At 43.1% G+C, this 17783-nt stretch overlaps 1 protein-coding gene across 5 annotated transcripts in view; it reads left to right on the top strand.

The window, feature by feature from the left end:
- Positions 1-13255: 13255 nt before the first annotated feature.
- WIPF1 (WAS/WASL interacting protein family member 1) overlaps positions 13256-17783 on the top strand; it is a 74657-nt gene continuing 70129 nt past the window's right edge. Inside the window, exon 1 of one of the 5 annotated variants that reach the window (XM_081935438.1) lies at positions 13256-13622. The gene's annotated coding sequence lies outside the window, so the exon portion shown is untranslated. Of the gene's footprint in view, positions 13623-13685; positions 13707-13960; positions 13991-14292; positions 14314-14339; positions 14629-17783 lie in introns of those variants that run through there. The other 4 variants (XM_081935443.1, XM_081935442.1, XM_081935441.1 and 1 more) reach the window with 4 other exon arrangements.

Here is a 17783-nt window from a genome sequence, read left to right as displayed (position 1 = left end):
TGACTTCTTCTCAGAGGGACTGGCCCAAGGACACCCAGCTAGCTTCATGCCTAGTATGGGACTAGGACTCTTACTCTCTGGATTTCTAGCCCCATGCCTTTAGCCTTTAACCTCTATGCCAAAATTCCTTAAATAAATAACCAACCAATGTTCACACAGATCATCATCAGACTTCAATTCTCTCTCTCTGGAGTTTTATCTGGAATGTTTTGGTTGACCATCCATAGTGACTTTGGGTTCCTCCTCAATATTAGTTGAGCTTTTCTGTTGGGGTCCTCTGTAGCCCTGATAGGGTACTTTGTGTTTCCTCATGGACCTGCACAGGACCTTATGGAGCTACTTTCTTACCAGTTATCTTTTCTCACCTCTTCCTGACGCAATGAGGGAAGAAGCTGCAAGTGGCTTCAGATGATATAACTATAAAATGCTCTCTGTCAGTCATACGAGCAGACAGAGATGAACTTTATTGGCCAGGAGGGCTGGCATAACCGAAGTGGTGCTAATTAAAACACTGGCATGGGCATCAGATTTCAAAGGTGGTAAACACTAAAGCTGTGATCCTAGTGGAATTTTTGAGTTTGCTCATAAAGCTGCTTACACCTGGGATGAATTCAAAGCTAGGGGTACTGCCAACCTAGGTAGATGAGGTCAGAACATTGGTGAAATTCAATTTTTTTTACTACCGGTTCTGTGGCTGTGGCTTGTTGGGCATGGCATGGGAAGGTTACTGCAAGATCTCCATTCCCACCTCACTCTGGGGCCAGCCAGAGGTGGCATTTGCCGAACTACTCAAAATTTCCGCTACGGTTCTCCAGAACCTGTCAGAACCTGCTGAATTTCATCCCTGAATCCGAATCTTCTGTGGAAAACAAAAGAAACCTCAGCAGGGAACAAATCATAAACCAAAGGAATCATTCTTATGATTCAGAAGATCATCTCCCTGAGAAATAGGCTGCTTTCCATAATTGACAATCTTAATGCCATTTTCTCCATTAACTTGTGAATATCCTAGGCTGGATATGATAAGAAAGAATAGCAATAGCAATAACATTTAGACTCATATACTGCTCCACAGTGTTCACAGCCCTTTCTAAGGGGTTTGCAGGGTCAGCCTATTATCCCCAACAATCTGGGTCCTCATTTTACCCACCTTGGAAGGAGGGAAGGCTGAGTCAACCTTGAGCCAGTAAGAATCGAACTCCTGGCAGTGAACAGTGAGTTAGCTTGCAATACTGCATTCTAACACCATGGCCCCTGCACAGAAGCCATATTTGCTTACAACGAACCAGAAAGGCATGGCCAGAGCAGCAGCAGGGCATTAATGGAAACGACAGGGAATCCTATGGCAAGAGGAAAAAGCCCTTTTATGACAGAAAATTATGGAATCCCCAACAAATCCTTAAGTTAATACTAATAATATTGATAAGAAAGACCCAAAAAGTCTGGATAGTGGATGTTGCAGTAGCTAAAGTCAGCAGAATAGAAGAGAAAGAACTGGAGAAAGTTACAGAATTCAAAGACCTGTTCCCAAGGACCTGGGATAGGGAGATGTTGTTTAATAATATTAAAGGTATCATCACAGGACATAAGCTGTTTATTATCAACATCATATCCACCACCTTAATCTTGGCTCTCCCTTGACTTTCTTTCTTCAATTCTTTCTATCCAGGAGAGCAAGATTGACACTAATAGGAATGATGAATCAATTACATTGTGATGTGTGATTGAGAACTAACACTTTAAGTGTGTGTCACAGAGAGATTGGCCATGTCCCCACAAGCATCTTTTAAGCACATCCATCCATCACTGTGCCAAAATAGCAACAGCAAGGACAGGCTTTCTATCACTTTAAGAATGCTGTGAAATTGCAGTAAGTCACCAGTGGTAAAACAGACATTATATCTCTCAAAGTAAATCAAAAAGTAAGGTACAGATTATCTTCCTTGGCATTGATCTTTGGAGGGCTGGTTCACATAACTAGTTGGGCAGTAATGGAATTATAGTTCCTTATTTTTGACTCTTGCAGCACCTGCCCACATTAAGTGGATCAAGAGCAGTTTTTGGGGAACTGAATCTCTGCCTTCCCACTTCTTACAGTACTTCCAGGTGGTATCCATGACCTCTAGCAGTAGGAAAACACTGACAAGTCTTCATTCTTTTACTTTGGAGGTTATGCTTGTGGTTGCAGCACAGAATTATAGAAACACAGAATTGGAAGGTGCCATAGAGGGTATCTAATCCAAGCCCACTGCTCAGTACAGGATCTTGTACCGTGTTTCCCTGAAAATAAGACAGGGTCTGATTTTCTTTTGATCCCCAAAATAAGCGCTTGACCTTATTTTCACGGAGGTCTTAGTATTTTTGAGGTGCAGGAGGCAGCGAGTGTGGTCACCTCAAGGCTGCTGCCATGTTGCAATATTTTCAGGGAGGGCTTATTTTAGCACATGCGCCCAAAGCCCAATTGGACTTATTATCCGGGGAGGTCTTATTTTTGGGGAACAGGTACAATATATTCAGACTTCTAGCAAAGGAGAATTCAGCACATCATATGACAGCCTGTTCCATGTGGCAGCTTGCAGAGTTACGAAGTTCTTCTTGATTTCCAACCTGAACACTGCAGAAGTATGAAGGAAGACAAAGGGCTCAACTGAAGTATGAAATTAGGAATAAAGTATGAATGTGGAATTAGAATAGCCCTAGTAGAGTCCTTAAAGTTCCATCCACACAGTGTCCTTTCTTTACTTTCCTCAGCCAGCATCCACTCCTCTGAGGGTTTGTGGGAAAGCTGCTAGTGAGTCAGTAGATAGATTATTTCATCAATGGCAACTCAAGTTGGTGGCAAGATGTCTGGGAAAAAGCATTTGAAAGTCACTTCACTTTAATGAACTCAGTATAAAGGAGGTTGGGAAATTCCTGTTGGTTTCCCCGATTCTTACATTAGATTTTTTTTTAAAAAAGTCTGTACATCATCCAGAGTTTTGCTGAATGGCTAACCTCCAAATGGGATAAATACATAAATTCTGTTTTTACCCAAGATCAGAGTGAAAAGTACCCTTACTCAAATCTGCATAGTTCATGATTCCCCGTTCTTGCCAGAGACAAGGCAAGTCATTATAAGATCTGGGGGTTTTGTAATCTCTGCAGCTGTAGCCCAGAAAAGTGGGCTGACCACAGGGAGGCAATTTTTATTGACAGCGTGCATACCCCTGGGGAGACCCCATAGCCTCTGAAGATGACCTATTTTATCTACTACCGGTATCTATTCAAGCTCTGTTCACACCTGTTCTATGAATTTCACCTTAATTTTAGGGGAGATTGATATGCTGCTAGCAAATAATGTATATTTTAAGTTATATAAAGCTGGTGGCACAGAGGTTAAAGTGCAATATTGCAGGCAAACTGTACACAGCCTGGAATTAGATCCTGATGGGGTTCAAGTTTCAGCCTTCCATCATTTCAATGTCAGTGAAATGAGGACCCAGATTGTGGGCGGCAAAATGCAAATAATGTTTCTTCACTGTAACGCCCCCGTCCCCCCCCACACACCAGCACTATGGAACATTATACAAGCCTAAATGCTATGGCTATATTCTAATATCAGAGATGGATTCCTACCAGTTCGGACCAGTTCGGCCGCATAGGTAGTAACTCAGCTGCCCACACACCTGAACCGGTTCTATTGTCGGTATCGCCACCTTTATTTTTGCAATCTCCATTGCAGAAATGCAATTTTTTGCATGTCAAACCAGCAGGTAGCAACCCTCCCCGTCTCATATGCATTAAATATATATATATATCATCTCAGTAAAGGTTATGTTTTGATTTTAATCTACATTGAATCCTGGGTTGATTTTCTAAATTTGTCAATGAATTGTGCTCGACTGACCAGATTTTGTTGCAAATGACAGGGTGTACATTTTAAAATGTTCTCTGGTTGTGCTCCTCCTGTTGTTAGCATAGAATTTTCAAATTTCTCAACTCTTCTGCTCTCTATTCGTCCTCTTTGCTGTGGTTTCCTCTCTCGCAGAGGCAACATTGGCCTTATGTGGAAGCTGACTAAGCAGTTCCTGTTTTCACTTTTATAAGCAAAAGATGAAGATGCTGACAACAGTAGACCATGCTTAACTTAAGGCCACTCCAAGTTTCCTCCAGCAAAATTCAGCTACCCAACCATTGAAAAGTGCCCTCTGGCACAGTGTTTCTCAAACTTGGCCAGAATTCTGGGAATCCACACATCTCATGTTAAAAACTTTGAAAAACACTGATCTAGCATAACCAAAATCTGTCTTGGATACTAGAAGAGCTTATTCATTCTGAACCAGTATCACTGTATCAGTGGTGGGTTCCTACTGGTTCAGACCGGTTTGGGAGAACCGGTAGTGGTTTGGCGGCCTGCGTGCCGCCATCTTGGTTTTTGTTTCTGTATTGCACTGTGCATGCACGCACAGTGCGCATCAAGTACGCGGGCAGCACGCACACGAGCGAACTGGCAGTAGTTTCTGCCGGAATCCACCCCTGCACTGTATAAGAACCATTTTAATAATGCCATGTTTCCATTGAGCCTTGCTGTGTAAGGATCACTAATATGATCTGCTTAGCTTGTTGGATAATCGCAAATACTGTATTGAATTTGTCAGCTTTTACTCATCTTTTCTAACACAACACCAAGTTCTGGGATCCATGTTTGTGCATGTATATCCGCGCGTACTATGCTTCATTAATCAAAGAAAGAAAAAAATAGTGTTAGCATAATAATGGTGGAAATAAAAAATAAATAAAAACAGCAAACTTATCTTTCCAATGTTTTATAGATTTTAAGTCATAAGGTCTGAACCAACAATGAACATAAAAATTGCTCAAAATTGCTTTTCCTCAGCTGTCTCTTAAAAAAGAGACTAATTAAAATGCCAGTAGAGGTAACCATCACTGTAGAAAGTTAGCACCCACCCCTCTCCTAAAAAATGAAATATTTTAGGAAATATTAAAAAGGCAGAATATTATATTTCCCTGAATGAGAAATGGAGAAACATATTTTAGGCAAGAAACAGGCTCACTCTTAATAGCTCCCATCCATAGCAAATATCCACACTTAAGAGATAAAGAGATAGCTAGGTCTATTAATAGGAAAATGCCCTCACCCAAGATCCAACAAAGGTAGGATTAGCCCTCTACCCATCTCACCACATGGCACCTGGAAAGATTACATCACCCAGCAAGGCTCAACCAAGCCTGGGACTCAGGACAGCCTACAGAGTTGCCCCTGCATAGCCCCATGGGAGTCTGACAACCAATCAGAATATAAGCTCAAATTCAAAAGCCCCGAGAGAGTATAAAACTCAGGCACTCTCAGCATCTCTTCCCTTTTTTTCTTCACCCAACATCTTCAAGCATGTGATCCTGTCCACCAGTGACGTGCGGTGAGGTTTATGGCTGGTGAGGCTGGTGACGTCATCAGAAAGGGGGGAATGGGACCACGTGTGCTGGAGGCTGAGGCTGCCTCAGCCTCCAGCACACGTGATCCCATTTCCCACCTTCCTGAGCGTGCTCCGCCGGCTCACGCTCCGCAGTCCTCGAAAGCGACTGGGGAACAACGAGAACCTTCCTGCCTCTGCTGGACTTTGCGCGCTCCCCGCAACTGCATATTGCAGTTGTGAGGAGCGCGCAAAATCCAGCAGAGGCAGGAAGGTTCTCGTCATTCCCCAGTCGCTTTTGTGGCTTCGTCATCCGGGAGCGCCGACAACATTTCTGCCTCCGCAGCTCCCGGGCACAGACGGACGGAGGTAGCCAGAGTGGCGCCGAAGCAGTCTGGCAGGCAAGTGACCGAGGATCAGGCTGCCTGATCCTCCATCGCTCACTCGCTCGCTCTTTCGTCCAGCTGGACCGCCTCGGCGTCGCTCTGGCTACATCTGTCCAGCCGCACCCGAGAGCTGCGGAGGCAGAAATGTTGTCGGCGCTCCCGGATGATGAAGCCACGAAAGCGACTGGGGGAAGGTTCTCGTCGTTCCCCAGTCGCTTTCGTGGCTTCGGCATCCGGGAGCGCCGACAACATTTCTGCCTCTGCAGCTCGCGGGCGCAGACAGACGGAGGTAGCCAGAGTGGCGCCGAGGCAGTCCAGCGGGTGAGCGACCAAGGATCAGGCTGCCTGATCCTCCATCGCTCGCTCGCTCACTCTTTCGTCCGGACGGATGTATATAATATTATAAACTTTGACTTCAGGTATATTTTACATGGGGGAGAGGAAAATAGAAACTTGGTGAAAAGTCACACCCAATCCCTACCTGAATCTTGACACTTGTGCATAGAGGAAATATTCGCAAAATGTGTTTATTTAAGAGGAGCTGAGCAGCCTACGTTTCCCCTGCAGAAGTCCTGGGTGCAAAGGATGTTGGTAGTCTGGAGGGCAAAACATGTTTGGTGGTCACAGTCTATCTGAAAATTGATCATGCCTATGGAGAATTGTATTGAGTTGTTATGTACAGGTGAATTCTGCATGAGGCAACATTCATTCAAAGTCCTGCTGTGCCTAAAAAGTGTCCTGCTGTGCCACAAAGTGTCAAATGTGCCTAAAAAGTGACAGAGCATCTGAAATAGTGTTCTAGTAATTCGTTCACCCATCTCCATTTGCTGCTCTAGAGCCCAAAGATGACAAATGAAACTGAACAATTTAACAGGTAGAAGAGACCATTTCAAAATCTGGGTATAAAATGAGACCTACGGTATGATCTGCGATGATCTGATTGACTTAAGTCCATGTGCCTAAAAAGTGATCTTAAAAAAAGATCACTCCTGAACTGATGGAAAGCCTTACAAGGAATATAAGGAACCACCTTGGTATGTGCTTATCACAAATACATTCACATAACACTTCACTGGAAGGAAAAACAGCAGTAATAAAATTCACTGAAACAGAATCTGAAAGTCTCAGCAGGGAAGGGATAGGCTTAGTCAATCATAAACCAGCTGGCCTTCCAGGGACAGTCTTGGCAGGAGACAGATATATCAGGGTGAAACACATCCTGCTGTTTAATGATTCTCCTCCTGTTTAATGATTCTAGTTCCTGCTACTGTCCCCTTGGCTCTGGCACCAGCAGCCCCTGAGCATTACTGCTTGCTCCCTGGTAACTGTAACTGAAGTCATTGGAAGAGGGAAATTATCATAAACTCTTTGGACAAGGTTCTGTCTGATATATTGTGTACTGTTTGTTTCATGAGTTGCTGTGGAGGGGGGTTGGGCTTCTGTTGTTTTTCTAGTCTGTGGAGTTTGTTGGTGTGTTTGTCTGTCTTGAAGGAGGTTTATGTTTCAGCTCTCCAGAGGGCTAGTTGTTTGGATTTTGTGCTGGGTGGATTTTGTTGCTGAGTTTGAGGTGAAGAGTGAGTAGGTCTTGGTTGGTTTGGTCTAGTAGGAATCTTTTCCTGTGGAGTTCGTTTCTGATTAGGGCTAATTCAGTTCTTTTCAGGATCCTTTTGGTGGCTGAGGTTTTAGTTGTCATCACACAGCCCAATACCCAGGTCGTTACAACACAAAAGACTAACAGACACACAGCTAGTACCTCAGCCACACAAGATGTTACGAAACAGCCAACTAATCTGCATACATCAACTCCATCAGCTAATCAAGTTGTAACACACAGCCAACCAACCCGCTCACAGCTACAAAGGCAGCACTCCACACACACACCAATATTTATAGAAAGACGGCAGCTCCGATCACGCTTTGCTCACACAAGCACGAAGCCGAAGCCAGGCATCAGCATGAAGATGGCAAGTGGGGCCTCGTCAAAACATTGCCAAGATACTCTCAATCTTACACCAGAAAACACCCGAATACTCCAAGACCTGCATACCCGTACCCATGAAAATGTACGAAAACATGTATGTGTGTGTGTGTGCATGTATGTATGTGTGTATGCATGCATGCATGCGTATGTATGTATGTATGTATGTATGTATAAACATAACCTCTGTAAAATAATAATTTTTAAATGATAACAGAATAAAGAATGTTTTTGTATATAAGAGGCCTCCTATTCAAATACTAGCCAAAATGAAACTATGGAACACGAACAAAAAAGACCTATACTTGAGATATCACAAAGCTTTTCCCAATTAGCATAAGAGAATACAAATCTACAGTCCAGCCACTGTTTCTTCCCACCCTCTGACAATCTGTGTTTTGTTTACTCCATCAGCACGGATGGTCTGACATTACAGGTATCCACAAAGGGAGCAAGTGACACCACCATTCTGTAAAGAATGCAGAGTTGATGTTGTAAACTGCTCAGCCACCTAGGTGAGAGGGGCGGTGTAGAAATTGAATGAATTAATACTGTCATGATAACATATTGCAAATGACTCAAAGATGCACCATGTGGCGCTTGAGTCGTGAGAATGATGCAATATGATGTAGCGGATTCCATAGAAGGAGGAGTCGAGTGTGGCTTTTGTTGGCAAATAGCTTCAACTTTGCACTGGGCTTCCTGGAAATGTGTCACTGGAATTTGGGCTTCTGAATTAGCCTTGTTTTGCCTGAATTTTTGCACAATAGTGAAATTCATAGCTGCTATAAAGAATTCTAAGTGTGATTTCCTGTACTTGTAATTGCTGATACAGGAAAAACTCCCATAAAAGGAGCCTCTCCCTTAACTGCCTTCAGTGGATAGTTAAAACTAAACAATTGACAACTCAGCTGGCACAACTGACAATATGGAACTCTGATTATAGTTGCCATAAAGAACTCTGAACTAAGTCTGACCCCTCTGCTTGTAGCTGCGTGGGACAGATCATACACAAACTGTTTAGGGTATGTCCAGTGTTCCTCCTTTAAAGATATGCTCTAAAACACACGCACACATACACCAGGGTTCAAACTGGACTTGGAGTTGGGCCTCAGAGGATTTTCTCAGGAGCCCATTGGGTCAGCAATTGGACACAACTGGGGTTTGCCCCAGCTACTGTCTTTATATAAACCTATTTTTGTTTGATGACACAAACACTGGTTGTTGGTGTTTGAAGGCGCTTTTTTTGCTTAGAAAAGCAGGCTATAAATAATTTAAGAATATCAAACGCAATCAAAATAAAATGAAACAAAGACGATCATTCTTTTTTCTTTCTTTCTTTCCCAGATTAAGTGATGCAAAGCACAAAGGAGGGATGTGTTATATAAATCTGCAACTGTCGGAGTTGGCAGGAAATAATGAGGATCAACTTCCTCCGTAAACGGCTAGCTCTTAGCAATTTCAGAGAGCAGCTGGACAAAGCACATTGCCACCATTTATTATATTTTCCTCCTCCTGGCAAAGATCTTGGGCCTTTAGCAGCTGAGAAGGGTGGGGAAGCAGGTGTATCTAAACTCCACAGCTGAAACTTCCCAGGGCTGCATCATTTCCACACCAGGAAAGTTACAGCTGCTAAATATCTACCTCCCTTGCAGCTGTTAAAGGAACAAGAAAAGGTTTCATCCCTTTATCTTTCCCCTTGCATAGCAAAAAAAAAAAAAAAAAAAAGAATAATGCCAGTGAAGGTTCATTGTCTAGTTTTAAAGCCATCATTTTTTAACCAAGATTCTTTTGTTTGCTTATAAAGGAGCCCTGGATTAAGGGTTTGCTACTATTAATTGTGTCCCACTTAATCCTCCTTCCCTAAAAAGGAGGGCAGGATAGAGGCAGTGTGATATATGGTCAATTTAAGGACCTGGGCATCTTTGAAATACCAATATGAATACCAGCCTGATAGTAGTTCAAAGGGCGAGTCTTGAAATGTTAACCCTGGTTTTCCTCCCAGCATACCACATTAAACACAGAAACAAGCCAATAAAACGAAAGAAAATAAGAAACAAAAATCCTCATGTGCTTTCTGTTGTTTTTATAGGGAAATGTGTAAATGTTGTTAAGATCCTATAACCAGGAAGTGGCAAGACATGCAGAGGCCGCAAGGAAGATTGGGCTGTGACCATCAACTTTAAGAGGCTGAATTGTATATTTAGAAATGCTGTATATGTTTATGCATAAAGGCATTTGTTTAGTCATTTTATGAATATTAAGTGAATGCGTCTCAAAGACAAGATCAATGCTTGAAGTGTTTATTATGGTGGCATAAAGTTCAAAGTGTAGTTTTATTTAAAAAAGCAAACCAACCAAATGAAATTTTCACCATCTGCATTAGCCAAATTCAGTAGTTAGGGCTGTTTCCAGCACAAAGAGGAAGTATCTATTGGGGGGGGGGGGGAGTGATAGGCTGAAGAAACTCAAAATAACCTCACCTTGACAATGTTTATTATAATACGGAACAGAAAAACTTCAACAGGTTTTCAAAATTGATACCAGCCTTTTGATATAGACCAGGTCGCGAAAGACACCAATGGGATTTCTGAAATGCAGAGGAGGTATTCAGCCGGTTCGGTTTGGTTCAGTCGAACCGGTAGTGGTGATGATCAGTTGGCCCTGCGCACCCACCGCAGCCTGCTGTCCTATATTTTCTTCTTTCTGGCTCAGCTGACTTGCGTGGCACAGCTGATTTCCACACCTCTTCTGTTCTACTTACCGGAGCTGCTTTAGAAGGTAAGCAGCTGAGCTTCAAATTGGTGTATTTTGAATGCTGCGCGTGTGTTAGGCACATGCGCACAAAGCGTACACTCACCGAACCGGTTGTTAAACCGGTTGCATCCCACCACTGCTGAAATGCTATATTAATGTTGCAGGATACAGTAACTAAATCTTGAAAACCTTTCCAAGTTTCCTGTCTCTCATCTCATACTAAAACAAACCAAGGTGATACTATTGAGTTTCTTCCTCAGGACAGTGTAATCTTTTCTTCAATACATTAGTGAACTATTGTTTCATATTTTCATTTTTAAATTCCTTTTACAAAGAATGAGTTAGAAAGTAAGCAGCTCTTATTTTCATGCCAAAGAGCCATGGTTTATTCAATTAGCCCAGTGTTCTTTGTAAAAACCTGACCTAAACTAACACCACCAGCTGGGTTAAAGCAATTCTAACCAATAAAATGTGTGGTTGACTAGGATGTGATTCAGTGTGCCACACAAACATGGTTTTTGAAACAGCTGCCTTCCCAAACTCCTTTCCTATTTCGTGTGATGCTTTTTTTTTTTTTACAGCAGATTCCCTAATGGAAACACCAATCAGCAATCCTTTGTATTATGTTGAGAATTAGAAAGGAGTAGCCGAGTACAGAAACATTCTAGTTTGTGAGCCACAATTTATGGCAGGGTACCATCTCCCTTATCAATTTTGGATATGTCCCCCTTTTAAGGGTCCCGCCAAATTACAAAAGCCTACTGAATGCCTATTGAACAATCCTATCAACCAGTGGTGGGTTGCAGGTGGTATGCCCCGGTACAGGGATACCGTTCCGGTACGGTGCTCCGGAGGGCTCGCCCCCCTGCCTGAGCTCCTTACAGGTCTTTTAAGTCTTCGGCGCTTCTGTGCACGTGCACAGCGCATACAGCACCTGTGCGACGCTCCGCTGAGCAGGTGGAGTGTTGCAGAGGCTGGCGGAAGCAGTAAGACGCATGCACGCACGCTGCGCACATCCATGTGGACCTGTTGGAATGGGATCCAGAACCCACCCTGCTATCAACTGTACGTTAATTGAAGTTTAAATCTAAATGTAATTGTAAATTATACTGTCTATAGTAGCTGGCTTCACACAAACCGAGATGTGGTCTTTTGTGTGCCACTTCAAGTTGAAGTGCAGCCCTTGCTTCCTCAAGATTGTGCCTTATATTATGTGTGAATCAAACCAATTGTGCATGTTTTTTCTGCCTCTGATCAGTCTTTACTCCCAGTAATGGACAAATTCCTGAAGTATTTTCTTGGAAAGAATTCAGAAATGATTACCCTTGCCTCCTTCCTAGGGCTGTGTGTGTGTCAGGCCTAAGATCACCCAGCTGCCTTTAGACCAGGGGTGTCCAAACTTGGGAACTTTAAGACTTGTGGACTTCAACTCCCAGAATTCCCCAGCCAGCCATGCTGGCTGGGGAATTCTGGGAGTTGAAGTCCATAAGTCTTAAAGTTCCCAAGTTTGGACACCCCTGCTTTAAACCAAAGGTAGCATTAGAATTCACAGTCTTCCACTTTTTAGCCTTTAATCACTACATCAAACTGGCTCTGAAACCATGATTAAACATTCAGGAAAGGATTTAAAACAAGCACGGACATCACCAATACTGTCTACACCGGCTCAAGTCATTTCTTGGTTTATAATGGTTTTATTTGAGGGAAGCTGCTTGAAAGAAAACAACTGGGCAATTTTTCAGTGTATTTTGTATTATTATTATTTTTTTGCATTTCAAAGATGGCACCAATTCTGGTTTGGGTTCTCAATCAAAGATCCTGTACATCCCAAACTGCAGCAAAGATCAAACAAAATCCACAAATCCATCCATCACACATTCCTTTCTTTTTGTTATGTTGTACAGGTATGCCTTGACTTACGACCACAGTGGAGCCCAGAATTTATGTTGCTAACTGAGAAAATTGGTTAAGTGAGGTTTGCCCCATTTCTGGCTTCCCCACCGACTGTGGGAAAAGGTGAACACATGAACAGGGGAAACCCATCATAAAGCTGAACCAGTTGCCAAGCATCTGAATTTTGTTCACATGATCATGGGGAGGCTGGAAAAGTTGCAACTGTGAAAACCAGTCATAAGTTACGGTACTTTTTTTCAGGGCTGTTGCAACTTTGGTCACTAAACGAACTGTTGTAAATCGAGGACTAGCTGTATTAGTAAACTTTTTCTTTCTGGGGCCTGTTTGGAAACGTCACTTAACTCCTCATATCCAAAGCCATCGTTCCCCTTCTTGCTACTGATGTGGGCTCCCCAAACCGACGGCTTTTCCACCCGGCCGATTCAGCTTTGCTCCAGAGAGGCTGCGCCGCCGCCATAGAAAAACGACAGGCCGCATTTCTACTTGCAGCAGCCACGGGGCAAAGGGCGGAGGGATGGCAATTACTTCGGGCAAGGAGAGCGTTTCTCGCCCATACCGGGCCTGCTGCTCCTTCAGGCGGGAAGCGGGGAAGAACGACGTGGCTGGAAATGAAACCCCTGTTAACTGGGAAAGCGAGGGAAGAAAGAGAGAGTATTTGGGTCCCAAGGTAGAGCAAGCTCAGAAGGCGCCCATCCTTCCTTTTCCTGAGATGATGCTTGGCAAAATCCGCGCACAACTCTCCGCCCCTCCGGCCGAAAGGTCCCGGCTGCAGCCCGGGCGTTGCTTCCTCCCGTCCACCCCCCCCCCCCCCGCTCTTTTGGAAACCGGGAGCCTGGGAGGCAGACAGGCAGCCCCGCCAAAACCACCGCCAGGGGAAAGAGAGAAGTGGATGGCTCCCTTCCCCGGCCTCTCCCCGCCCCTTCCCTTTTTTTCCTGGGTTGACCCCAAGCGCTGGGCCGGCGAGGGAGGAAGGCAGGCTTGGAAGGGGCTCCCGAAGGGTGGGGTCTCTCGCCTTCCCCTCGCCTTGCCCCGCGGGGGCCGAAAGGGTTAACAAGGCAGCTGACAACCTCGGCCCGCTGGCTTGCCATAAACATCTGGGTAGAGGGGGGGAGAGCCCTGGCCGTGGGCAGACTCTGCATGGCTCCAGACGGAAGGAAAGAGCGCGGAGAAGTTTAGGTTGGTATTTTTTTTTCCACACTGGGGTGTGTGGGTGTGTTGTGCAACAAACACCAGCGGCAAATAAGCACTAACTCAGCGGTGGTGAGTTTGTCTTCTCGAAACTTAGCGATCTGTTGTATTATGTGGACTGCTGGCTCCCTCTCTTGCTTCTCTCCCCTTCTGGCTTGTAGAGAGATCTTTCGGCGAGAGCAACCCAGTCTTGCGCGCCCCCCGTGCCGATTCTCTCTCCCTCTCCCCGCTTTCAGCCTCGAACTGTAGCCGATCCCCTCCTAGGCGCACCGGCCCCTTGCACTCCCAGCGAGCCTTGATTTTCCCTCTGGAGTCTTTCCGGAAGCGCTTGGAAGCAACCCCTGCTGGTGGAGAAAGTATAGATATATGTATGCGTTCATTTATTTATTTTTTGCAAAGCGAGTCGTTTTGCTCTTTCGGTATTTGTCAGTGCTTTCGCTCTGAAGTTCACTGCTTGGCTTTTAAGTTATGGGGAGAGGGGGGGGGCGGATTTTGTTGCTGCTCTTAATCCACAGGTTTTGGGAGGGGGGATGAAGTAGCAAAGGATTGAAGGATCGGAGGCGTACACCCAAGTTGACGCCTTCATTTTTGCTCATTTATTGTTTTATAACCTTGTCACTGTTTTAAACGTTACGTGGTCAAGTCCCGATCTAAGCCATGGCCGTTGCAGTCAGAGTTTGTAAGATTTCTTTTCTGATGTCATCTCCACTCTTAAAGAAATCCGGGAGATGAGTTAGGTTGACTAGAACAGGGAAAAGAGGTAGGAAGAAATGCTAGATGGGAAATGCCAAACAGCTCATAATGCAACTTTGATACCACTTTTTATTGTTTTTTTGCTGGACCTTTTGTTTGATAAATATATTTCTGTGGGAGCTCATGTGTGAATGAGCCATTGCAAGTTTTAACACCACAAACCTCAAATGCAACACAGGAAATGCCTTGAAAAGACAGTTCTGCAAGGTGGCCAAAGGATCAAGTTGTCTCTGCACTATTTGTGAGTTTCTTGATGTTTGGTTTATTTATCTTCTAGTCATTTGGAAGTTTCTGGGATCTGTTGCTGCTTTTAAAAATGTGCTCTTGGTCTTTAAGTCTGCAGCATGTAAGCATTTCCTTCAATGAGAAATACCTGTGGTTTGCTCCACACTATCATCTTTTGTATAATACTGTAGTAGCTGATCTTCAGTAATCATGCCATCACTAATAGGAGCAAAGTTTTTGTTTTTTTAAAAATCTCCTTGCTGCCATTTGATGTCATCCTGGGTTTTTTTTCCAGAACAATTCTACAAACCAACTTCTTATGACTATTCTGAGCAGATGTTATTTGTTTATTTTACCCCACCTTTATTATTTTTATAAATAACTCAAGGCAGCAAATGAAGCTAATATTTCTTCCTCCTCCTATTTTCCCCATAACAACCCTGTGAGGTGGGTTAGACTGAGAGAGAATGACTGATCCAAAGTCACCCAGTCTGCTTTCATGCCTAAACTGGGACTAGAACTCAGTTTCCTGATTTCTAATGGGATGCAACGACCAAGCTATGATCCTAACTGCAACCAAAGGATTGTGGTGTAGATGTTTACCTATTTCAGGTTTAATCCTAGATCCCATAGGACCAAAAGAAGCTACTCTGAAACCTCATAGGGTGGTTGGGTATCAATTACATGGCATGTTAAGTTAGATCTGTTTTAAACACATTTTCTAAATAAACCACAATTAGCTTAATTCACACAAGTACTAAGTCACTTGTGGCCCAAAAGCTCCCTCTCCCTGGCTATTGTTAGTACAACTATGAGGGAAGAAAAATTGAGAAGCTTAGTGCTCATCATAAATTGTGCCATAAATCCATTTTGGAAACAAAGACACCTCTGCCAACTCTAGAATTTTGCCCTGCCTACATAGCTAATCTGGCCTATCCCTGCTGAGCCAACAACGGCTTCTAAGTTAAGGTTCCAACTCTTATTGGGGTTTAGAGTAATATATATATACTTACCCAAAGGATGCAGGTAGACCATGGACCTGGCATGGTACAAGACAGTTTCCTGTTGCAGCCATTTCATGTGGCCATTATGCTCACAACCACTTCTGCAGTTTTTCTAACTTGACAGTGCTTGGGAAGTGCTCTGAAATGCAGGCATTAGGAAAGTTATTGAAACTGTTGCAATGTTTGTTCCTTTTTGCTATTTGGGCAATCAGTCCAGCTGTTTTTTTCTAGTGGTCTGCAAAGTTGCACGGCTTGTTCTTGTAGTAGAGCCTGTGTTGAAACTAGAGGAATGTAGAAGGGGAAGAAAACAGTGAGCCTCAGAGAGTTAAGTCTGGTTCAGCAAAGGAGAATCTGAACAAGCTTACAAGCCTTCATTTAGTGGCCGTTCAAAGTTACCATAGCACTGAAAAAGTGAATGATGACTGTTTTTCACACCTATGTCCCTTGCAGCATCCTCATGGTCACATGATCAAAATTTGGGCTCTGGACAACTGGCGTGTATTTGGGGACCGTTGTTCTACCTCAGGATTGTGTGATCAACTGTTTGTAACCTTCCCAGCTGGCTTCCAGCAAGCAAAGCCAGTGGGGAAGCCAGATTTATTTAATGGCCATACAATTCGATTAACAACTGCATTAATTTGCTTAACAACTGTGGCATAAAGGTCATAAAATGAGGCAAAACTTAATAAGTGCCTTTCTTAGCAATGGAAATTTTGGGCTCAGTTGTGGCCATAGGTCAAAGACTATCTGTATACTACTAAAACTTCCATTGTGTTTGTCTGTTTGTACCCTCACTTTAGCCCAACTAGTGCATTATACAACAACAATCTTTGAATCAAGGTACCTTAATAACTTATTAATTTATTCAATAACTTAAAAGAATGCATACAAAAATCCAGGACCTGTTACTCCTATAGAATCAAAATTTCTACAATGTTCAGTCTAGTTTTATTTGCAAAGTTGTGCATGTTGCAGCATTTTTGCAGTCAATCAATGATCATGATTTCCGACACTTCCTGCTGGTTTCCCAGAAACCAAGTCAATTGGGAAGCCAGCAGGAAGACGGAAATCTGCTTCCATTGCTTTTTTGCCTGCCTGTAGTCATTCTGTCTATCTGTTTGGGTAAATATTGACTTGCCTATTGAAGTTTGTTTGCCACTACAATTTTTTTTCTATTTGTCATACATACACTTTCTTTAGATGACCATGGGACTGTCCAGCATTGAGGTAAAATAAATATGGTCAGCCTAAAATGTATTATTCATTTTGGTCATATCAAACTTGCTCTCAAAACAAGACCCAATGGGTCACAAGTTTGTCTAGTATAAGGTAATGAAAAGAAAAACCGGCGGGGTTGTGGCAAAAATGGAAGCAGAATGGCTTATTTAGCACCAATAACCTGCTTGGTTTCAACAAGTCATATTCCAATTTCTTCTTTGGCTGTTCTTGGCTGTCTTTCTCGTTTTACTCTCTTCCTTCAGTGTTGTTACTTCTGGTTCTTGTGAGTATTTACTGGCAACGCATGATTTTCTTGTTTCTTTTCTTATACTGAATTTTTCTGATATTGAGCTATTATAAGAACATATGAAAAAAGTATAAGACCTTAAGGGGCTGCAAGGCATTGGCAAGGGAATTAATAATGATTTAAAAATTGACAAGATTGAGACACCAGTGGATTGTACTCCAAAGAAAGTATGAATAGTGTAAATTATATTCATGCTGGAAATTTTGTATGATTCAGACATCTTCGTCATCTATTGGAGTCTATTAGCTATTTGCTATTTATGACTTATGACTGCAGGACTGTAACTTTGTTGCTTGCATCCTTACAATTTATATTGATATTGATTGTTTCCTGATTGCGTACTTGTACCCTATGACTATCATTAAGTGTTGTACCTTATGTTTCTTGACGAATGTATCTTGTCTTTTTATGTACACTGAGAGCACATGCACCAAAGACAAATTCCTTGTGTGTCCAGTCACACTTCTGTTCTGTTCTGTTCTATTGTATTGTATTCTACTCTACTCTACTCTACCCTACCCTATTCTACTTCTTTTTATACTCAAATATTGGATTTTTCAGCCATTATTTGATGATACTTCAGAGTTTCTGCAATTCTTTTCATTGAGTAAGGGAAGCATCCGGCTGGTGACCATGCCCCAA

This window comes from Natrix helvetica (genome assembly GCF_964273705.1).
Source record: "Natrix helvetica genome assembly, chromosome: 1".
Classification (NCBI taxonomy): domain Eukaryota; kingdom Metazoa; phylum Chordata; class Lepidosauria; order Squamata; family Natricidae; genus Natrix; species Natrix helvetica.
This window is presented reverse-complemented; position numbering and strand designations above follow the sequence as displayed.